Source organism: Papio anubis, chromosome 4, assembly GCF_008728515.1.
Source record: "Papio anubis isolate 15944 chromosome 4, Panubis1.0, whole genome shotgun sequence".
Classification (NCBI taxonomy): Eukaryota; Metazoa; Chordata; class Mammalia; order Primates; family Cercopithecidae; genus Papio; species Papio anubis.
The window spans coordinates 5,936,632-5,959,082 of NC_044979.1; positions in this window are offsets into that span (position 1 = coordinate 5,936,632).

Consider the following 22,451-nt stretch of genomic DNA (forward strand, 5'->3'; position numbering starts at 1 on the left):
GCCACCCTGCATAGCCTGCACACATTCATTCTCTCCACGTGCCCTTTCTAAGTGATTTCTTCTTGAAATGGTGTCTGTGGTCTTGTCATAGGAGCAACACAAACAAGGCTTGGTTCCCAATGTCCAGGACCTCACAGTGTAGGAGGGAAGACAAAGCGCTCAGACAAAGACAGGATGGCACCATCAGTAATAAATGCCATGGCTATGACACATCGAAGAGTTAATGGCCTGGTCATTCTCACATGAAAAAGAGAACTACTTGTCAGGATGTATAAATCACAAGATGAAATTATTTTTATTTGTAAGATGGAATCTAAGTTCCATATTACTCCCTAGCCTCATGTCATATGACAGTTCATGTCCCATCAAACAATACTACTCATTTTGCTTACTCTGCTTTCTATAAAACATCTAAAGTACACTTTCTCCTTCAACCAGTGAATCTTACCCTGTATATAGGTTATATTCTAAAAATAACTTGTATAAATTTAGACCCCATTACTTCAGCACCTATTGTTTTCCTCTCTTTTCAATTATATGTATCACTTAGTAAATGCAGCATAATATACACCAAACTAAAAAGAATTGTATTGTTTTCTGTTTTATAGGAAGAATGTGATTTTTTTTTTTTCAGATTGAATCTGGCTGTCCTGCCCAGGCTGGAGTGCAGTGGCATGATCTCAGCTCACTGCAACCTCTGTCTCCTGGGTTCAAGTGAGTCTCCTGCTTCAGCCTCCCGAGTAGCTGAGATTATGGGCATGCGCCACCATGCCTGGCTGATTTTTTTGTATTTTTAGTGGAGACAGCGTTTCACCATGTTGGCCATGCTGGTCTTGAACTCCTGACCTCAAGTGATCTGCCCACCTCGGCCTCCTAAAGTGCTTGGATTACCAGCGTGAGCCACCACACCTGACCAGAAGAATATGGACGTTTGGATCAAAGTTCCTGGGATGACGTCTTCTGCTTATTGATTAATAAGCTAATTTGCTTAATCTTTGGGCAGGTTTCAATATTTTTAAACGATAATAATAATAGCTATTTTTAATGAGCACTTATTATATTTAACCAATGATCATAATTGAATCTAACTTTTTTCCACTTAACATTCTAGATCTTGAAGATACAGTCTCTTTCTGTAATGAACTCAAATAAATGGCAATGAAAATGTCGTGTGAAAGACTTCCAGTTTCACCTCCAGCATGTAAAAAGCTTGGAAGTCATCACTCTTTTTCTTATAGCAGGAAAAATCTGGACACAGTGAAAATCAATGACTCTTACTGAACTTATGAGGGAAGTGAGATAGTAGGGCAACCTCTCCCCAAATTCTGGAGAAACATATAGGGAGTCACAACTGAAATCTGTTACCTAGAGCAGAAGTTGCTGGAGCCATAAACTGGCAAAAACATTTAAATTCAACACTTAAGCATTTTGATGAATCCACTGAATCAAGCTGGATGCTGAGTATGATGAGCGTAAGAATAATAAACATCTCAAGACCACACTATTGGAGGTGGAATAAAAATAATAAACATCTCAAGACCACACTATTGGAGGTGGAATGCAGCCCCACTTCCTTCAGCTTTACTTCTGAGAACTCCACCAAGTACACAAGATGAAAATCTGAGAAAAATGCATGTATGACTCTGGCAGAGAGAGAAACGATAAAAAATGCCCAGAGTAGTTTCCACAGCGCAAGCCTGCTTTGTAGAGGAAAATATTTTGCCAGAGATTTATCCAGCAGGTAGAAGGGATCTCTTTCCACTCCAACACCCTCTAGTCTCCTTTCTCACCTACTAGGAAAAAAAATACATGTAAGTGGAATACCAGAGGAAGAAGAGATATCTGAGCAAAAGAAATAGTTGAAGTAATAATGGCACAGAACTGTCCAAAATTAATGGAAAACATCAAATCACAGTTCCTGAAGCTCAAAGACCACAAACTAGAATAAATACAACAAACAAATTAAACTAAACTAAAACAAAACAAAACTAGGCATATAATAATCAAAATGTTTAAATCGAGGACAGAAAATCTTGTGAAAAGCCAGAGAGGGATAAAAGATGTTACCCATATAGGAACAAGGATAAGAATTACAGCAGACTTCTCGTTAGAAACCATGCAAGCACGAAGAGAGTGCAGTGAAATTCTTAAAGGATTGAAAGGAAAAACCACAAGCCCAGAATTAGAATGCTATATTTGGTGAAACTATCTTTCAAACGTGAAGAAGAAATAAACACTTTCTCAGGTGAACAAAAACAGGAAAAATAAAAAAACCACCAGCAAACTTGCCTTGAAAGAAATTATAAAAGTTTTTCAGGCAGAAAGAAAGTGATATAGGTCGAAGAAACATAGATCTACATAAAGAAAAAAGAGTATCAGAGAGGAAATAAATAAAGTAATTAATTCATCTTAATTTATATAAAATATAACAGTTTGCCCAAAGCATGAGTAATAACGATGTATTCAGTGATTAAGGACATGGATTAATAAAATGAATGAGAGCAATATCTCAAGGAACAAGAAATTGGAAATACTCTCTTGTAAGGCACCTGCACTACATGAGGAGTAGTATAATGTTATTGAAAGGAAGTGGAAGAAGGGTAAATATTAGTTTAAAATTATATTACAACCTCTAGGACAACCATAAAAATTTGTAAAAAGACATATAATTGATATGCTAAGAAAGGAAGTAAAATGGACTCATATGAAATGCTTAATTAAAAATCAGAGGGCAGAAAAAGGAGGAAATAAAACACAAAACAAAGGCATCAAATATAAAGTTTAAAAATGGCACGTATTAATCCAAGTATGTAAACATTTAATTTAACACAAATAGTCTAAATATACCAATCAACAGATTTTCAGTCACTTAAAAAACAAACAGAACAAACTAAATGTTATCTATAAGAAACCCATTTCAAATTTGGCAACTCAGGTTAAAAACAAAAGAATAGAATAATATTTGCCATGCTAATACTAACAAAAGAAAGCTAGAGTAGGCATATTAATTACAGACAATGCAGACTTCAAAACAAGGACTATTACTACAGATAAAGGAGGGCATTACTTAATGATAAAGAGGTGAATTATCCAAGAAGATATAACAATCCTTAACACGTATGCATCTAATAAAAAGCATCAAAACATGTGACTCAAAAAAACTGACACTCCTTCAAGGAGAGAGAGACAAATCCACCATTGTAACTGGAGACTGTATAAAGACATAATTCTCACACTGCTATAAAGACATAATTGACTCCCAGTTCTATAGGCTGTACAGGAAGCACGGTTGGGGAGGCCTTAGAAAACTTACAATCATGGCGGAAGGCAAAGTCCTACATGGCTGGAACGGGAGGAAGAGAGCGTGAAGGGGGAAGTGCTACATACTTGCAAACAACCAGATCTCATGAGAACTCTACTGTGAGAATAGCAAGGGGAAAGTCTGCCCCCACGATTCGATTGCCTCCCACCAGGCCCCTCCTTCAACACGTGGGGATTACGACTTGAGATGAGAATTGGGTGGGGACACAGAGCCAAATCTTAACAGAGACTTCAGTAAACATCTGTCAGTAATTGACAGACCAAGCAGACAGAAAATCAATAAGGATATCGACGACCTGAATACCACTGTTAATCAGCTTAATCTAATTTATAGGCTACACCATCCAAAACTGCAGGTTTATCTCATTCACCAAGACAGACCATATGCTGGGCCATAAAAAAACACTTCAACAAGTTTAAAAGAACAGAAAGTATAGGCATATATTGGAGATATTGTGAATCTGGTTTCAGACCACCACAATAAAGTGTATACTGCAATAATATAAGTCACACAAATTTCTTGGTTTCTAGTGCATATAAAAATTATATTTGTACTATACTGTAATCTATTAAGTGTGTAATATCGTTATGTCTGTAAAAAGTATATACATTAAATTAAAAATACTTTCTTGCTAAAAAATGCTAACCATCATCTGAACTTTCAGGAAGAATCTTTTAACTGGTGGAGGGTTTTGCCTTGATGTTGATGGCTGCTGAGTAATCACAGTGGTAGTTGGTGAAGTGCCTGTGGTAAATTCTTAAAATAAGACAATAATAAAGTTTGCTTTGTCAATTGACCCTGCCTTTCACAAATGATTTCTCTGTAGCATGCAATGCTATTTGATAGCATTTTACACACAGTAGAACTTCCAAAATTAGAGTCAATCTTCTCAAACTCTGCGGCTGCTTTATCAACTAAGTTTATGTTGTCATTTCAACAATGTTCACAATATTTTCACCAGGAGTAGTTTCCATCTCAAGAAACCACTTTCTTTTCTCATGTCTGAGAAGCGAATCCTTATCTGTTTAAGTTTTGTTATGAGATCACAGCAATTCAGTCACATTTTCAGACTCCACTTATAATTCTTGTTCTTTTGCTATTCCCACCACATTTGAAGCGACTTCCTCCGCTGAAGTCTTTGGCCACTCAAAGTCATTCACAAGGGTTGGAATCAACTTCTTCCAAACTCCTGTTAATACTGAAACATCGACTTACTCTTACGAATTATGAATGTTCTTAACGACATCTCAAATGATGTATCCTTTCCAGAAAGTTTTCACTTTACTTTGCCAAGATCCACCAGGAAATCACTGTCTATGGCAGCTACAGCCTTATGTAATGTATTTCTTAAATAATAAGACTTGAAAGTTGAAATTAGTCCTTGGTCCATGGGCAGTAGAATGGATGTTGTGACAGCATGCATAAAAACAACATTCATCTCTTTGTACCTCTCCAACAGAGCTATTGGGTGACCAGGTACATTGTCAATGAGCAGTAATATTTCGGAAGGAATCTTTTTCTGAACAGCAGGTCTCAATAGTAGGCTTAAAATATTTAGTAAACCGTGCTGTAAACAGATGTGCAGTTATCCAGGCTTTGTTATTCCATGTAGAGAATACAGGAAGAGTACATTTAGCATAACTGTAAAGGACCATAGGATTTATGAGATGGTAAATGAGCACTGCTTTCAACTTAAAGCAACCAGCTATATTAGCCCCTAAAAAAAAAAAAAAAAAAAGAAAAAAAAAGAAAAAAAAAAAGAGCCAGCTTGTCCTTTGAAGCTTAAAAGCCAGGTATGGACTCCTCTTTAGCTGTGAAAGTCCTAGATGGCATCTTCCAAAATGACTGTTTCATTAACATTGAAAAATCTGTTGTTCGGTGCAGCCACCTTCATCCATTATGTTAGCTAGATCTTCTGGATAACTTGTGCAGCTTCTACATCAGCACTTACGGCTTCACCTTCCACTTTTATGTTATGGAGACAGCGTCTTTCCTCATGAACCAACCTCTCCTTGCTTCCAACTTTTCTTTTGCAGCTTCCTCACCTCTGTCAGTCTTCACAGAATTAAAGAGAGTTCGGGCCTCGCTCTGGATTAGGCTTTGTCTTAAGGGAATGCTGTGGCTGGTTTGATCTATCCAAACCACTCACACTTTCTCCACATCAGCAATAAGACTGTGCTTTTTATCGTTCATGTGTTCACTGGTGTAGCACTTTTCATTTCCTTCAAGAACTTTTTTTTTCATTTACAACTTGGCTAACTGTTTGCACAGTGGCCTAGCTTCTGGCCCATCTCAGCTTTCAACAAGCCTTCTTTATTAAGCTTAATAATTTCTAGCTTTTTATTTAAAGTGAGAGATGCGTGACTCCCCACTTTCACTTGAACAATTAGAGGTGACTGTAGGGCTATTAACTGACCTAATTTTAATATTGTTGTGTCTCAGAGAAGAGCAGGCCCAAAGAGGTAGAGAACACAGGAAAATGGTCAGTAGGGCAGTCAGAATACACACAGCATTTCTCAATTAAGTTTGCCATCTTATATGGGCAGAGCTCATGACACACAAAACAACTCCAATAGTAACATCAAAGATCAATGATCACAGGTCACCATAACAGACATAAGAATAATGAAAAAGTTTGAAATAATGTAAGAATTACTAAATATGACAATGAGACACAACACGAACACCCACTGTTGAAAGAATGGTGCCAACAGTCTCACTCAATGCAGGAAGGCCACAAACCTTCAATTTGTAAAAAACTCAGTATCTGCAAAGTGCCATCAAGCAAGATATACCCATATGTTCTGAGAGCACAATGAAATTAAGCTAAATATCAATAACAGAAAGATACCAGGAAATCCCAAAGTATTTGGAAATTAAACAGTATGCTTCTAAATAATCCATGAGTAAAAGATGCCTCAAGAGACATCAAAATTTATTTGGAACTAAATAAACATTAAAATACAAATTACTAAACTTTGTGGGAAGTAGTGAAAGCATGTGCTTGGAAGGAAACTTCTAGCATTAAATTCATATGTTATTAAAGGAGAAATATCTCAAACCAATAGTCTAAGCTTTCACCTTAAGAAACTGAAATCAAACATAAGCCTAAATCAAGCAGAAACAAAAGAAATAATAAAAATTAGATCAAGGAATTTCTGTTTCCAAAGAAGATAAAGTTAGTGTACTTTCCCCTGTTTTTCCACTAAGTGCATCTAAAAACCCAAGAAGACTCTGAAAGGTAGAGGGGAGAAGGCAGCCTGGCTAAGGCATGGGCTCTGCGGAATAATGTGGTGCTGAGTTCCCTGGATTTTCTTTGTGTGTCATAAATTCCAGACTAGAAGCTAAAGAAACCGACAACCCAAAAATGCCAAAGGACAAAGGAAACAGAAAACCTTCAGGCAATGACTGCTCTACTCTAGCCAACACACAGCAAATCTGTGGCCTCATCTCTACTCAGTATAGGAAAGGTTGAGTGAGGAAGCCTAAATTTCCACCCTTGCAAAGATGTTATAAGACAAATCAACATTCCCTCTGGGGTAATGTCAGAGAAGATCAAATAGGCAGCCAGTACTTTCATCCCACCATCTGGTAGGGAGTGTCCACCCACTACCACTCTGTCAGTGGAGACCACGTGGAGAACCTGGACTTACACTGACACCTGGCAGTAAACAGGAGTCCCTCTTCCTCACTACTGGGTTGGTGTCAAGTAGACCTAGTGGAAAGTCAGGACTTTCACCATCACCCAGTAGTAACCAGGTGTCCCCACAGCAGTGTCAGGGAAGACGGCGCAGGGAGCCAGAACTCCCAAACCCACAAGGCAGGAATGAGGGGCTCACCCTCAGTCACCAGTGGAGTCTGAGTTAGAAACCCTAAACTTCACCCCTACTTGGCAGCAGGGAGGTAGTGCCCCTGCCCCACCCTCCATCAGAGAAATGTCAAAGAAAGCTAGATAAAACAGAGGGCTTAAAGAATGTAGTCTCAGAATGTAATACAAAAATGTTCAAGCTTCAAATGAAAATTACTCATTACACAGAGAATCAGGGTCATCTTAAACTGAAAGCAAAAATAAAATCAATAGATGCCAACACCAGATTACAGAGATGTTAGAATTATATGACTCTAAAGCAGTGTAATAAAAATGTTTCAAAGGACAATTACAAGTATGCTTAGAAAAATAAAAACAAACTTAAAACTAGAAAGCCTAAACAAAAATATGACATCTCAGCGAAGAAACAGACGGCATAAATAAGAAAAAATGGAAATTTTAGAATAGAATATTCTAGTAATGGAATATGAAGCTCAATAAATGATGCATAAGAACGAAACAACAGAGTTTGCAAAATATGAGAAGCAAAAATTGATACAACCAGAAGGAGAAATGAACAAATCCACAATTATAGTTGGAGGCTTTGACACCTCTTTCTTACCAATTGACAGAGCTAGACAGAAAATCAACAAGGATATAGAAGAACTCAACGACACTATCAGCCAACAGGATTCAATCAACATTTATAAGACACTCTAACAACAGCAGAATACATCGTCTTTTCAAGTTATCACAAAAAAAAAAATACAAAAAGAGACTACATCCCTGGGCATGAAATAAAGCTTAATAAAATTTTTTAAAATTGAAATAATAGAGTGTGTTCCTGATTACAATTAAACTAGGACAAAAAAAGAGAAAGATAATAGGAAAATCTCCAAATATTTAAAACTAAAGAACACACTTCTAAATAATCCATGAGTAAAATAATAGGTCTCAAGATATATGAAAAAAAAAGGCATTAACTGAAGAAAAATGATAATGGAATAAATCGAAAATTTTGGAACGCAACCAAAGCCATGCTGAAAGGAAAATTTATGGCACCAAAATGCCTATATTAGAAATAAGGAAAAGTCTTAAATCAGTCACATAACTTTCTGCCCACAGAACCTATAAAAAAGAAGAACAAAATATACTCAAAGCTAGTAAAGGAAGGACATAATAATTATCAGAGCAGAAATCAATGCAATTGAAAACAGGAAAGCAAAAGAGAGAATATATTAAACAAAAAGCTGGCAAGGATATAGAGCAACAGTAATTCTCGTCCATTTCTGGTGGAAATGCAAAATGGTACAGCCATGTTGGGAGACTGGCAATTTCTTACAAAGCTAAACACAGTCTTGCCATATATGATCCAGCAATGACTCTCCTAGGTATTTACCCAACCAATTTGAAAATATGTGTCCACCAAAAAAATAACTGAACATGAATATATATATTGTAGCACATGTTCATTCGTAATCATCAAGACCTGGAAGTAGGCAAGAGGTCCTTCAACAGGTAAATCAATAAACTGTGCCACATCCACACTATGACTGTTATTCACTGCTAAAAAGAAATGAGGTATCAATCTAGGAAAAGACATGAAAAAATTTCAAATGTACATTGTCAAGGTCTACGTATTATAAGATTCCATTTATACGCCATCTGGAAAACCACTGGCAATGCAGAACAATGACTCTGGAGGATTTGAGGTGGCCCTCAAAAAGATGAAGCATAGGGTATTTTTTTTTTAGGATGATGAAACTATTCTCTATGATACTGTAATGGTGGCTACATGACAATATGCATTTATCAAAACCCATAGACAGCACAAAAACTGCTTAATGTGTTTACATTTTTAAAAAACCATTTAGGAAGTTGTATTTCCCAGGATAGAATGCATAATGTGACCAAAGAATCGACCTGTATTATTCTCCCATACCTGGCGTTATAAAAGTATGAGTACACTTTACTGAAGATGTTGAGAGAAATGTGTAGACAAGTAACTTTGGAAACGAGTGGAGTCTGTAAGACTAAAGGCAAAAGGAACTACACATAAGCACTAGTCCCTAGTTGATACAGTTGCTTCATATGGGTTTATGAGCTCACAGTTCTGAGACTGCTACACATTTATACTCTAATTGAACTACGAAGTAAATGAGAGTCAGATTTCTTACTCTTTGAGTGGGAGGTTATAGTTAAGCAACGGGGGAGGCTAAAAGGATCCATGTGGTAATGGATTAAAGTTGGTGACCTCAGGATGAGCTATGTTTAGCTTTATCTAGATACAGATGGTAACATATAGAATATATATGTTAGCATTAACACTGTATTTTATGCTGTCATATGAGAATGTCTGAAAGAAATGACACCCTAGTAGCAGTGAACACATATAGCATATAGATCTTGGTTTCTAATACCAACCTTCAACAAAAGAAACCAGAGTTCCTTGAAGAAATGACTGATTCTAGGATTGGAGCGGAAGATATATGTAAGATGATCCTAGAGCATCTTGTAGTGCCACAAAGTAAGAAAGAGCCCCCACAAAAAACCCACATGAATAGGGGCATGTCAAAAGGGCATAGAAGCCAACTGAAAGAGCTTCCACTGGCCAAAGTTAGAGCAATCTGAACAAGATAAAGTTGTTTTATACTATCACCCAAAGTATAAAGTAATTATACATAAATTAATGCTGGTATAAATAAATGATCCAATACATAGATAGTGAAGGAAAAGAGGCATCTCCCATGTGGAAGAATTCCAAATAATTTATGTAGTTACTTACGTAGTTACTCAAGGAAGAGAGTGTGTAACTCTCTACTTTGTAAGAGTGGACTACATCTAGGGACTTCCTTCCAAAAAGTACATTAGGCAAAGGGGGAAAAGAGCCCATCTAAGATGGAAAAACCTGACCAGCGCTAACTTGGCTAAATCATCGAGGCGAACATTAACAGTCATGAATCATATTAACATTATGTATCTTTCACAATATGAGGAAAACAGCACTTTACCTCGGTGGTCCTCCAAAAACCCACTACCCCAGTCTAATTGTGAGAAAAATATCAGGCAAATTTTAATTAAGGGACATTCTACAAAATATCTGATCAATACTCCTCAACACTGTCAAGGTCATCAAGAACAAGGGGTCTGAGACAGTGTCACAGCCAACAGAAGCCTAAGGAAATGGGACCACTCTATGTAATGTGGCATCCTTCATGTGATCCTAGAGCAAAAAAAAGGGGGCATTAGGTAAATCTATGGAAATGTGAATAAAGTATAGGCTTCAGCTAGTCATAGTATTTCAATATCAGTTCATCAATTATGACAAATACTAACATATGTACAATATACAATTATGTACAATATAGATAATATACAATATACAATACAATTATGACCATACTAATATAAAATAGAATCACCCAAACTGGGTATCTGTTACATGAGAATTTTATATTGTCTTCAAAAATGTTCTGTAAACCTAAAACTATTGTAAAATTTCAAAATGCATGTAAATATAAAATGAAAAAATTATAAATATATGTAATGAAAAAAGGTACAGGAAACCAGGGTGTGTCTAACCAGAATTTAAGCTTAGGGTTTCATAAACTTACACACTTAACTATTATTTTTCCAAAATTAACACATCCTGTTTGGAATAAAGGAAATGAAAAGGACACTTGAGTAATTGCAAAATCAGAGTCCTAAATTGCTTGCAAATAAATTCTGCATTGGTATCCTTAAGTCCACATAGAACTGAGAGCTGGTGAGCAAAATGCAGGCATCTACTGCTTAACAGAGGAATCCCTTGAAAATCAGACATCAGCACAAAAACCAGGATTTTATTTTCTACCATATTTAAGGCAAATCACATAAACAAAAAAACCTCCCACCAATTTTCTTGAAGATCACTAAAACACAGCAAAATACCCACATCTATATAACAAACTGTCAAGTTAAAACTATAACCACCAACACAATTGTTATAACAAACTGTCAAGTTAAAACTGTAACCACCAACACAATTGTTATAACAAACTGTCAAGTTAAAACTGTAACCACCAACACAATTGTTATAACAAATTGTCAAGTTAAAACTGTAACCACCAACACGATTGTTACCGATGGTTTTGGATGCAGCAACGTGTCTTATTTAAAAGCAAGAATATTTGAGATGCACAATGCCTTTGTTGACGCTCAACACTTTTTAATGACATCCACAAGTGATTTGCACATTCTACCAATTATATTTGGGATGCAATTGAGGCTTTTGCTGCACATTTTGTTAAAATATATATTGAGTTTTAGGAAAATAAATAGATAGTTTTTCCTATATAAACATTGGCCAAAAAAAAAAAACCTTCCATAATGAGAGATGTATGTTTTCTGAGGCTTGTGCATTAAAAACCAAAGGAAACAGTCCAGAGTACACCCAAGTACACATGCACATTCATCTGATTTATGACAAAGATGAGACTGCAGCGCAGTGAGGGAAAACATGATGTTTTCAATAAACAGTGCTAAGCCAATTTTAAATCCATATGAAAGAAATATACTGACCCCCATCACACAATACAAAAAAATCAATACCAGATGAGTTGCATGTCTAAATGCAAATGATGTAACGAGCTTTTAGAGAAAACTGTAGAGAACATCTTCATGACCTTGGAGCAAGCAAGATTTCTTAAAAAGGGCAAACAAAAAACTAAGGATAAAAGAAAAAGGTCATAAAGAAAATCATATTAAAATTAAGAACTTCTGTTCATCAAAAGACCCCAGCAAGAGAGTAAAATGCATTCCACAGCCGGGTGTGATGGCTCACACCTGTAATCCTGGCACTTTGGGAGGCTGAGGCAGGAGGCTCACGAGGTCAGGAGTTCAAGACCAACCTGGCCAACATGGTGAAACCCCATCTCTACTAAAAATACAAGAATTAGCTGGGCATGGTGGCGAGTGCCTGTAATCCCAGCTACTCGGGAGGCTGAGGCAGGAGAATTGTTTGAACCCGGGAGAGGAGGTTGCAGAGAGCTGAGATTGCTTCACTGCATGCCAGCCTGGGCAACAGGGCAAGACTCTGTCTCAGAAAAAAATAAATGCAATTCAAAGGGTGGAAGAAGATAATCATAAGTATATCCAACAAAGAACTCATCTAGAATATATAAAGGACTCTTAGAAATCATTAAGAAAAAGATAGAGCATGTGATAAAAATTGACAAATGACTTGAGCAGATACTGCACAAAAGAAGGGTTCCAAATACCAATCAACATAAAAATGTGCCAACTTCACCAGCCCTCAAAGTTCAATACCACGGCTCTCCTGCTAGAAACAGCTAAAAATACCAAGTGTTAAGGATGTCGAGAAAACCAAAATCTTATATATTGCTGGTTAGAGTGTAAATTGCTACAAACACTTTGGAAAACCATTTGATATTACCTATTAAAACTAAATCTATGGGCCGGGTATGGTGGCTCACACCTATAATCCCAGCACTTTGGAAGGCCGAGACAGGAGGATCACTGGCACCCAGGAGTTCAAGGCCAGCCTGGGCAACATAGTGACACAGGTGCATGCCACCATGCCTAGCTAATTTTTTTTTTATTTTTCTTTTTTGTCTCTACAAAAAATGACTTCTACAAACCATTCTCCACCAGAAAGAACAGGGTACCCTGGAGAAGTGGCCAAATTCAGGACTGCAACAGGAAAGCAAAAGATGAGACTGGAACATTGTCTTGTCCTAGCATGTGAGAAAGTCTCATCATCACAGAATGGTGGGCACCTGCCAGATGGACACAGAAGCCAACTGGGGGGGAACCCTGACTGGCTGGACCTGGGACAATATGATCAAGAAAAAAAGTAAAAATAGTAACAGATCATAACCCTATTTTACACAATTAGGAATAAGTCCCTATGGACGCAAGTGAATAAAAGTAGAGAAAAGAAAGCTTTTCCTTCTAGTAGAATGCCACCTAATAAATGTAAATGTTAGTCAAGTGCAATCACACAGTATTTATCTTTCTGCAGTGATACACGATTTTGACTTGCACCATTAATCATGTTGCTAACTTGATCATTTAATTAGGGCGGTATCTGTTTAGTTCTTTGCTGTAAAGTTTACTGTATGTCCCTTTGTCCTTAATAGTATTTTCTGAGGAGGTCCTTCAAGACTGCAAATATCTTATTCTTCATCAAACATTCACCATTAGCATTATAGCATTCACTGATATTTCTTGCTGAACTGTTACTATCATTTTCTAATTTCTCATTTCATTTACATTTATCAGGTGACATTCTACTCTAAGGAAAATCTTTCTTTTCCCTACCTTTATTTATTCATTTATTCAATTGCATCCATAGGGACTCATTCCTATTTGTGTAAAATAGGGTTCTGATCTGTAACTATCTTTACTTTTTTTTTTCTTCATCATATTGTCCCAGTGTTGTCCCAGGTCCCGCCAGTCAGGGTTTCCCTGGGTTGGCTTCTGTGTCCATCTGGCAGGTCCCCACCATTCTGTGATGGCAGGACTTTCTCACATGCTAGCACAATATTCCAGTCTCATCTTTGGCTTCCCTGTTCCTGTCCTGGGTTTGTCTGCTTCCCCAAGGAGCCCTAGACCTTTCTAGTGGAGAATGGTTTAGAGAAGCCAAGACCTGGGAGCCCACTGTGCTCGTTGCTAGTAGGTTTTCTGCTCTCACGCCCTCTCAGGCTCACACCAATACCTTCAATTCCAGTCCAGCGCCACAGGGCCTGCTGGAGCATTCTCCCTTTCCACGTGTGCAGCTGCCTTCTCTGATAGTGAGACTCCTGGCTCCTCTTGTCCTCCATAGACTTCCTTATCAAATCCGCATCTATAGGTAGCAACCTGCTACCACATGTCTAAATGTGGGAGCCTCTCATCTCCCTGGAGCTCCAATACCCAACACTGAGATGAGGAACATGGTGAGGGAAAAAGAGCAGAAGAGAAAGGAGATAGGACTACTAGGCTTTGAAATCACAAAGAAAACCTCCCACAATCACCCCAAAAGAGAAAGTTGGAATGAAGACCTGAGTTGGGAGAAACGAGGCTCCAGAGCACCCTGAACGATGTGCCCTACTCAGGGCTGGGTCTTCACCGGCTTTTCCCAGTCAAGGTGAGTCTGTGGCTCAGCTTCGTGTTCTGCGTTTATCCACAGAACCAAATATTGCTGTCTGTTCATCCTCATCTAACACTGATGCCCACGGATTCTAAAAATCCAGGGAATTTGCTTCTGTGTCATTGAGGCTCACCCCCACTAACCCACCCCAATGACTATCTGGTTGCCCTTAGCAAGTAAGTCTCTGCCTTTAAAAAATGGCAGAAGTTCATTCTGCTTATAAATTTGCTTTTGTCTTCTAGAGCAAAGTGCGCTTTTGAGAGGCCCAAGATTCTTCGTTTTCTGAGCACATAACCTGACAGGTCTTGCCAAATGGAGGATTTAGAAAGTGCCCCACATTAGAAAATGCAGGACTAACCAGGGATCAATAGACTTCTGATTTGACGCACCTTCTCGGGGCAAAAGGAAAGATGCTGTGGGCTGCCGATCAGAAATGTTTCTTCTCTTGGGAGGAAAACTAAAAAATACAAAAGAAAAAATAGAGACCCTTTAGAAAATAAATATTGTGACATAAATGTCAGAAGGAATACGAGAACAGATATTTCAGATATTTTTACAAAAGGCATCCAGGATTTGCAGAAGAGCAAAGAATAGATGTTCTGCTTTCCGTGCAAATATCTGGGCTCCAAAAGAGGGTAAGTCAAAAATGTTTCCATTGACATAGGTAAGGCTGATGGAGGTTACAGCAGCTCCTTCTTTAAAAGTTATTCCATTAATGATAGCTCCCCATACTGTCAGAGACGTTGAATCAAGGAAATTTCAGCAAACTATAATTCTTCTAATTTTTTTATTGAAGTGCAGCATACATAGACATGCCTGATTGGAATTTCGAGCTCAGTAATTGGTTATAATTTATAAAACTAGTGTTAACCTGGGAAAAAAAATCTAATTTGCTTCCACAATCTTCACCTTAGCCATACTGCTACCTCTTCTTGTCATAATTCACCATGCCATGTGTGACACATCCAGGAACCATTTTCAAGAAAACAGATGCTCAAAATGATAGATATATATTTTTAATTAAAAAAGGAAGAAAATAGTGACAAAGGACTATAAGTGTTAGGTGAACAAAGAACCTTGATTTCCTAGGGAAAGATCTTTATTATTATTATTATTTTTTTTTTTTTTTTTTTTTTTTGAGACGGAGTCTCGCTCTGTCCCCCAGGCTGGAGTGCAGTGGCGCGATCTCGGCTCACTGCAAGCTCCGCCTCCCGGATTCACGCCATTCTCCTGCCTCAGCCTCCTGAGTAGCTGGGACTACAGGCGCCCACTACCGCGCCCGGCTAATTTTTTGTATTTTTAGTAGAGACGGGGTTTCACCGTGGTCTCAATCTCCTGACCTTGTGATCCGCCCGCCTCGGCCTCCCAAAGTGCTAGGATTACAGGCGTGAGCCACCGCGCCCGGCCAAGATCTTTATTATTAAGGAGGCTACCTTAGCAACATATTGAGAAGTTTTAGTTGCATCTACATCCTCTCTCCTGACAGTAACTGACACTCTCCAAATATTTGCAAAATACTAATTGCCAGAAATTTCTGGCTACCGTCCTGTTGGCCTTAGCTACGTTTAAGGAAGGCAGGCACAGAAGCCTTATTTAAATAATCACCTCCTGAGTTCACCTACTTCTAACAAGTGTTCAGACTTCAGGAAGACTGGGTATGACTGAGGCTTGTCCAGGATAGAGTTAGATGGTAGGTGCAAAGAAGACGGAGCATGTTGCCTGTAACAGAACAACTCAGTCCTGCTGAAAGGATAACGGGAGTTTCTCAAGGCAAGCTTTGATCCCTATCTATCCAAATACAGCTACAGAGCCACAGCGTGAACAAATAAATATCCTGAATGTGAGCCTGTTTGCAAACATTCCTTACAAAAGGAATTTGTGTAATAGAGACTCTAGGCTACAGCAAGGGGCTCCTCACACTTATAAATAATTGAGATGTTCAGGCCTTGGTTACGCAACAGCATCCTCGAGAGGGAATTGATAACAGGGGTTTATTATGAGTATTTTCTCTGTGTAACATTTGCCATTTAAGTTTTGACTCAACTAGCGAGGTGTCACCAAAGCACATCAAGATGCAGTAATTCTGGTCTAACACAAATCCTAAGATGTAGTCCCTGAATATTTTTACAGCACAGCACAAATATTTTTTGATGACCGGATGCCTACCTGTCGTGTAGAGTAGGGATGACTTCTCTGGTAGCTACGTGGGCAATGAGAGCAGTGTTGATTAAGGTCAATATTCGAGGTGCTTCCTGGGTGCTATAGATTGTTTTGTCTGATCCCTCCAAATTGCATGTTGAAATTTGAGCCCCAGTGTTGGGGCTGGGGCTTAGTGGGAGGTGTTTGGGTCCTGGGGGCAGATCCCGCATGAATAGATTACTGCCCTCTTTTGTTGAGGGGTGGTGTGTGACTGAGTTCTCATTATAGCTACTTCGAGAACTGGCTGTTAAAAAGAGCCTGGTGGCCGGGCACGCTGGCTCACGCCTGTAATCCCAGCACTTTGGGAGGCTGAGGCGGGTGGATCACGAGGTCAGGAGATCGAGACCATCCTGGCAAACACGGTGAAACCCCATCTCTACTAAAAATACAAAAAAATTAGCCGGGCGTGTTGGTGGGCACCTGTAGTCTCAGCTACATGGGAGGCTGAGGCAGGAGAATGGCATGAACTCGGGAGGCGGAGCTTGCAGTGAACTGAGATTGCGCCATTGCACTCCAGCCTGGGGGACAGAGCGAGACTCCATCTCAGAAAAAAAAAAAAAGGAGCCTGGCACACCCCTCCTTGCTCTTTCTTGTTTCCTCTCTTGCCATGTGACCTCTGTACATGTGGGTTTCCCTTTGCTTTCCACCATGAGTGGAAGCAGGCTGAGGTCCTCACCAGAAGCAGATGCTGGCACCATCTTTCTTGCACAGTCTGCAGAACCGTGAGCCAAATGAGACTCTTTTCTTTATAAATGATCCAGCCTCCAGTATTTCTTTTCTAGAAATGCAAGCAGACTAAGACAGTGGATTTTCATAATCAGAATCCACTGTGAAGGTGCACAGAGCCAAGAGTAGCATTGGTAATAAATAGAGAACTGTATTGTTGAAAACAGAGAACTGTATTGTTGAAGGCGCTTTGGTGTTGTATGTCTTGTATTTTTCATATTTCATATTTGTGCTCCTTCAGTACAGATCACAAGCCTGCCTCCTTCACTGGGATGCTAAATACTGCAGTACCTTCCTCACTGCGCTATGTTCTCCCTCCCACCTGGGCGTGATGGGCTGAATTCTGTCTCTCCTCCCCATCCCTAACAAATGTTGAAGCCCTATTCCCTGGTACCTCAAAATATGACTGTATTTGGAGATAAGGCCTTTGAAAGGTAATGAAAGTAAAATGATGCTTCTGGTGAGGGCCCTAATGCAATCAGACTGGTGTCCTTATAAGAAGAGAAAACTTGGACAAAGGAACACCAGGAGAGCTCTCGCACAGAAGGAAAATCATGTAAGGAACAGCGAGAAGACGGCCGTCTGCAAGTCAGGGAGAGAGACCTCAGAAGAAATCAAACCTGCCAACATCTGGCTAGTGGGCCTCTCCAGCCTCCATAATTGTAAGAAAATTAATTTCTCTTGTTGAAGCCCCCAGTCTGTGGTATTTGTTACAGCAGCCTGAGCGAACTCATACACTGCGGTTTCATTCCTGGAGAGAATAAGCAGAGACTTTCACCTTGACCTGCTCATGAAAATCATCCTGATGCTCTCCAGCACGCCTGAGCCTTTTCTCCTGAACTCATTTCAAGACAAAATTCCACTTTGCAGGAGCGCTGAAGCTCACCTCAAGGACCTTATTACTCAGGTTTTCAATTTACCAGCTTCCCTTGATGTGACCCTGTTCCCCAACCTCCCCCCACTTCGTTTTGCCATCTCTCTCCACTCTTCACCTTTCTTTCTCCTGTACCTCTCATTCCTATTTGTGGCTGAATTTTGTATTTGATTATAAAAATACATTTTAAATGGTAACCAAATTATCTAAAATAACTTTTTTATACATTGTGCATCGATAGCTTTCCATAAAGGGCATTTTCTCATGTATTCATGAATATTGTTGGCAGATTTTGTTCATGGCTTTCAGTTACCCCTCTCATGGCCTCTCTTAAATGTCTCACACTCTCCTCTTCCAAAGTCCCAGAGGTTGATGCTGTGTTGAAATGATGGCCCCTGTCTTCTCCAGGCTGAGAATGGCCTCTGCCTGTGCCAAGCCCTCCGATCTACCATGTACCTTGTGAGCCACCTACAGTTCTCCAGCAGAGCCTTCCTTCCCACATGCATCCCAATGCTACCTTCCCCTCAACGTGCATGCCTCTGTCACCCAGGAATCACACATTTGACCTCTAGATCAATCATGCAACATAAGTGTGTGCGTCCAGAATAGCCCTTTTCCTAGAATCCATACCAAAAACTGCTGTGATGTGCCCAAGTTTCCATATAACACATTTTCCAAGGTATCTAAGGCATCTAAAATAGTCATACACAGAAGGTGGTTGCCAGGGGCTGCGGGGAGGAAGAAGTGAGAAGTTGCCACTTGATGAGAATGATGCTTCAGTTACGCTGGATACATGAGTTCTTCAGATTTGCAGTATAACACAGTATAACAATATGGTATTGTGCACTTCAAAATATATGAAGAGTTCTCATGCTAAGTGTCCTTACCATGCACAAACAAAACAAAACACCACAAAAGAACACAACACAATTTTTGAAAGTGATAAATACATTTAGTTCCTTGATAGTGGTGATGGTATCATGGGTATGTGTGTCATATGTGTTGTATTTGCATGTGTGTGTACATATCCAAAATCATGAAAATGTATGCTTTAAATATGTGTAAATTTTTATATCCATTATACTTTAATAAAACTTGAAAAACATACAGCAATGACACATATGAAAAGAAAGTAGGAGTGAGATTAAGGAGAGCCACTTTCTAGTCTCAGCTTTTTGGGGAGCAAATGGAGTAGTTTGCATAGTATTCTTTGTACCTCACTTTTCTCATCTAGCAAATGAGGAACTTGAACTAGAAAGTGTTGACAATTTCTTGCTGCTCATCAAAAAAGGTGATGCAAATGACTGTAATGGATGGTGTCACAAGAACCTTTAAATGGCATATCTAAAAGATTGCAGGAGGTTAATCAGTCCACACACCTTCTGATGAGATGAAATTTGGACGGAGAGCTGAGCACTAATAAAACACAAGTGGCTATAGAGAAGAAGACATTAAACTGAGATGTAGTTACTTATTTTTCTTGGCTTCTTGGTGAAATACCATAAATAAAGAAGGAAATAGTTGTGGCAGAAGCAACTTCAGCTGCCTTATTGAGCACCAAATGTCTTTGCCATCAATCAAAGACGGGGCAGACTCATCTAGAGCCTGATGGATTGAATTTTCCTGGTAGTCATTTCTGCTTTTGGAGAAATGAGAATATCTTTGTGTCTTCTTTTATTCCTAGCTTTTGATTATAAGCCCATAGCTCATTTGAACATACTAGAAGTGTGCTTCTCTCGAGGCAGGTGAACAAGGAAGGGAAGTACTAGATTGACCCATGAGATGGTAAATGAACTCCAACTTGAAGGAAATATAGAGATAAGGTGCAGATTTGTTTGTTTTAGCCTTTCCTTTAGTGCTGAGTAAGGAAGCACACTAGGCTTTAGGGACATCCAACCCTCTGCCCTCTCCTGTACTTACAGTCAATGGAAGATGTGTAACCATGGCCTGAGATAAGTGCTAGGATCAGGGGAAGAGAGGCACTTGATTCTACATCACACTGAGACTTCAATCTATCATCTGTTCTCTCTCAATGAGAAACTGGTGCTTAAAAAACAAGAACTAATGAAAATCCACTCAAGAAAAAAGGTCATAAAAGGGAAGGTCAGGCCGGGCGCGGTGGCTCAAGCCTGTAATCCCAGCACTTTGGGAGGCCGAGACGGGCGGATCACAAGGTCAGGAGATCGAGACCATCCTGGCTAACATGGTGAAACCCCGTCTCTACTAAAAATACAAAAAACTAGCTGGGCGAGGTGGCGGGCGCCTGTAGTCCCAGCTACTCGGGAGGCTGAGGCAGGAGAATGGCGTAAACCCGGGAGGCGGAGCTTGCAGTGAGCTGAGATCCAGCCACTGCACTCCAGCCTGGGCAACAGAGCGAGACTCCGTCTCAAAAAAAAAAATAAATAAATAAAAAATAAAAATAAAAAAATAAAAGGGAAGGTCATACTCAACATGGAAAAGCAATCATGGGACGATGCCCATTCTCTGGGCATGTATCTAAAGACACCAACATCTTTTTCCACTTTCTCATTTCTAGCAAAGCCTTTGCACCAGGAGAAGCATTTCTCCTGAAGTCACACAGTAACAAAAGGTAATTTCATGTCAACTGACATGGAAACTGAATTTCCATGACTCCTGGCTTTTAGCAATGTCAGACCATATCTGTGTGTTCTTAAAGGAAGAGGCTGTGCACAGACCACTTTCGATAAGAGAATGATGGAGTTACCAATTAGAAGCCACTCCAAATCATCACTGAAATGAAAAGTATGTACTGCTACTCCCCAAAATAAAGGCTATTTTTTAAAAGACACAGAGAAAAATTCATATTACTAAGTGAAAGACTCTGAAAAAGCTATATATTGTATGAGTCTACAAAAAAGCTCTATTTTGTATGTCATTATGGGACATTCTGGAAAAAGGCAAAACCATGGAGATAGTAAGAGATCAGTGGTCACCAGCAGGTGGGAGGGAGGGAAGGATAAACAGGTGTGGCACAGAGGATTTTTAGGGCTGTGAAACTGGTCTGTATGATGCTCTCATGCTGGATACATGTCTTTACACATTTGTGCAAACGCATGGAATGTCCAACAGCAAGAGTGAATCCTGATGTAAACTGTGGACTTTGGTAATTGTGCTGTGTCAACGTACATTCATGAATTGTGACAAACATACCACTCCCGTAGAGGATGTCGATAATGGAGAAGTCTATGCATGTGATGGAGAAGTCCATGCAAGTGTGGGGCACAGAATTTTTGGAAACTCTCTGTACTTTCTGCTCAGTTTTTCTGTGAATCTAAAAATCCTGCAAAAAGAATCTATAACAAATTTTTAAGTAACTATCATGGTAGTTAATCTCAGTTTCTACAAGAGATGAAAAAATACCTGATTAGTAAAACACGAAATTATTCTGGTTTTAATCAGAACATATGCTGAATTCTCTATTTTGTATTTGGATATAATCCCTCCTTAAAGGTATTACTATCTAAAAAAACTATTGTTGTTTTGTTGCTGTAAAAATACTTTTTCTTAACGTAATGACTTCTGATTTAATGCTGATTGAAACTGTATTAAGTGGTGAATGTTTCTGATGGCTAAGCAAGGTCTGAGGCCAGATGGAAGTGAGAAAGGAAATGAATTTCCCTACACAATAAAGGGAGCTGTACCTGGAGGGGTGGGATAGGGGAAAGATTTAAGATTTGGCCTTATTGCTAAATAAGAGGACCAGCAAGCAACCCATTTAAGGTCATGAATTTTAAAAAATATGTATGCAAATTGTACTAATAGAACATTTTATTTCAGCAAATTCTGAATGACTGGTAGGTGAAAGCATTCGAAATTTTGCTTTTGGGAAGGTGCCAAATGATTCTCCCATTTGGGGCGCCCATACAGCTGATCCAGTCCTTGCACAGACACCTGCTTCACTGGTTATATAGGTTTTTTGGGCTGTTTCACTTTAAATCCCAAGTTTTCAAACAACTTTAAGCCCCAAGTCCAACCTTAATTAAACCTTTGAAGAGCAAAAGACAATAAGCTTTAAAGATCCCCTGTTTGGCTCATAAAATCTCAGCACAACAAACCAGGAAATATTCAATTATTCCTAGGATGCCATAAACATTTTATGGCTCAGTCCTATTATTCCTCTTAAGTCTCTTTACAGCAGGGATGTTTGGTCTGCATCACACCTCTCCTCCTCTCCCCTCGCATTTGATCTTTTTTATGTACTTGAACGATGGGTTTGCTTTTCAATTTACACTCTCTCCCTTTACTCCAGTGCGTTTGGGAGGAGAGGCAGGGAGGGGAGGAAAATGCTCTTGGAAGTAGAGAGTAGCAGCCATGTTTGTGTCTCTCTCATCAGCCTGCAAAGACATAGGAAACCTAGTAGCTCCCTAAG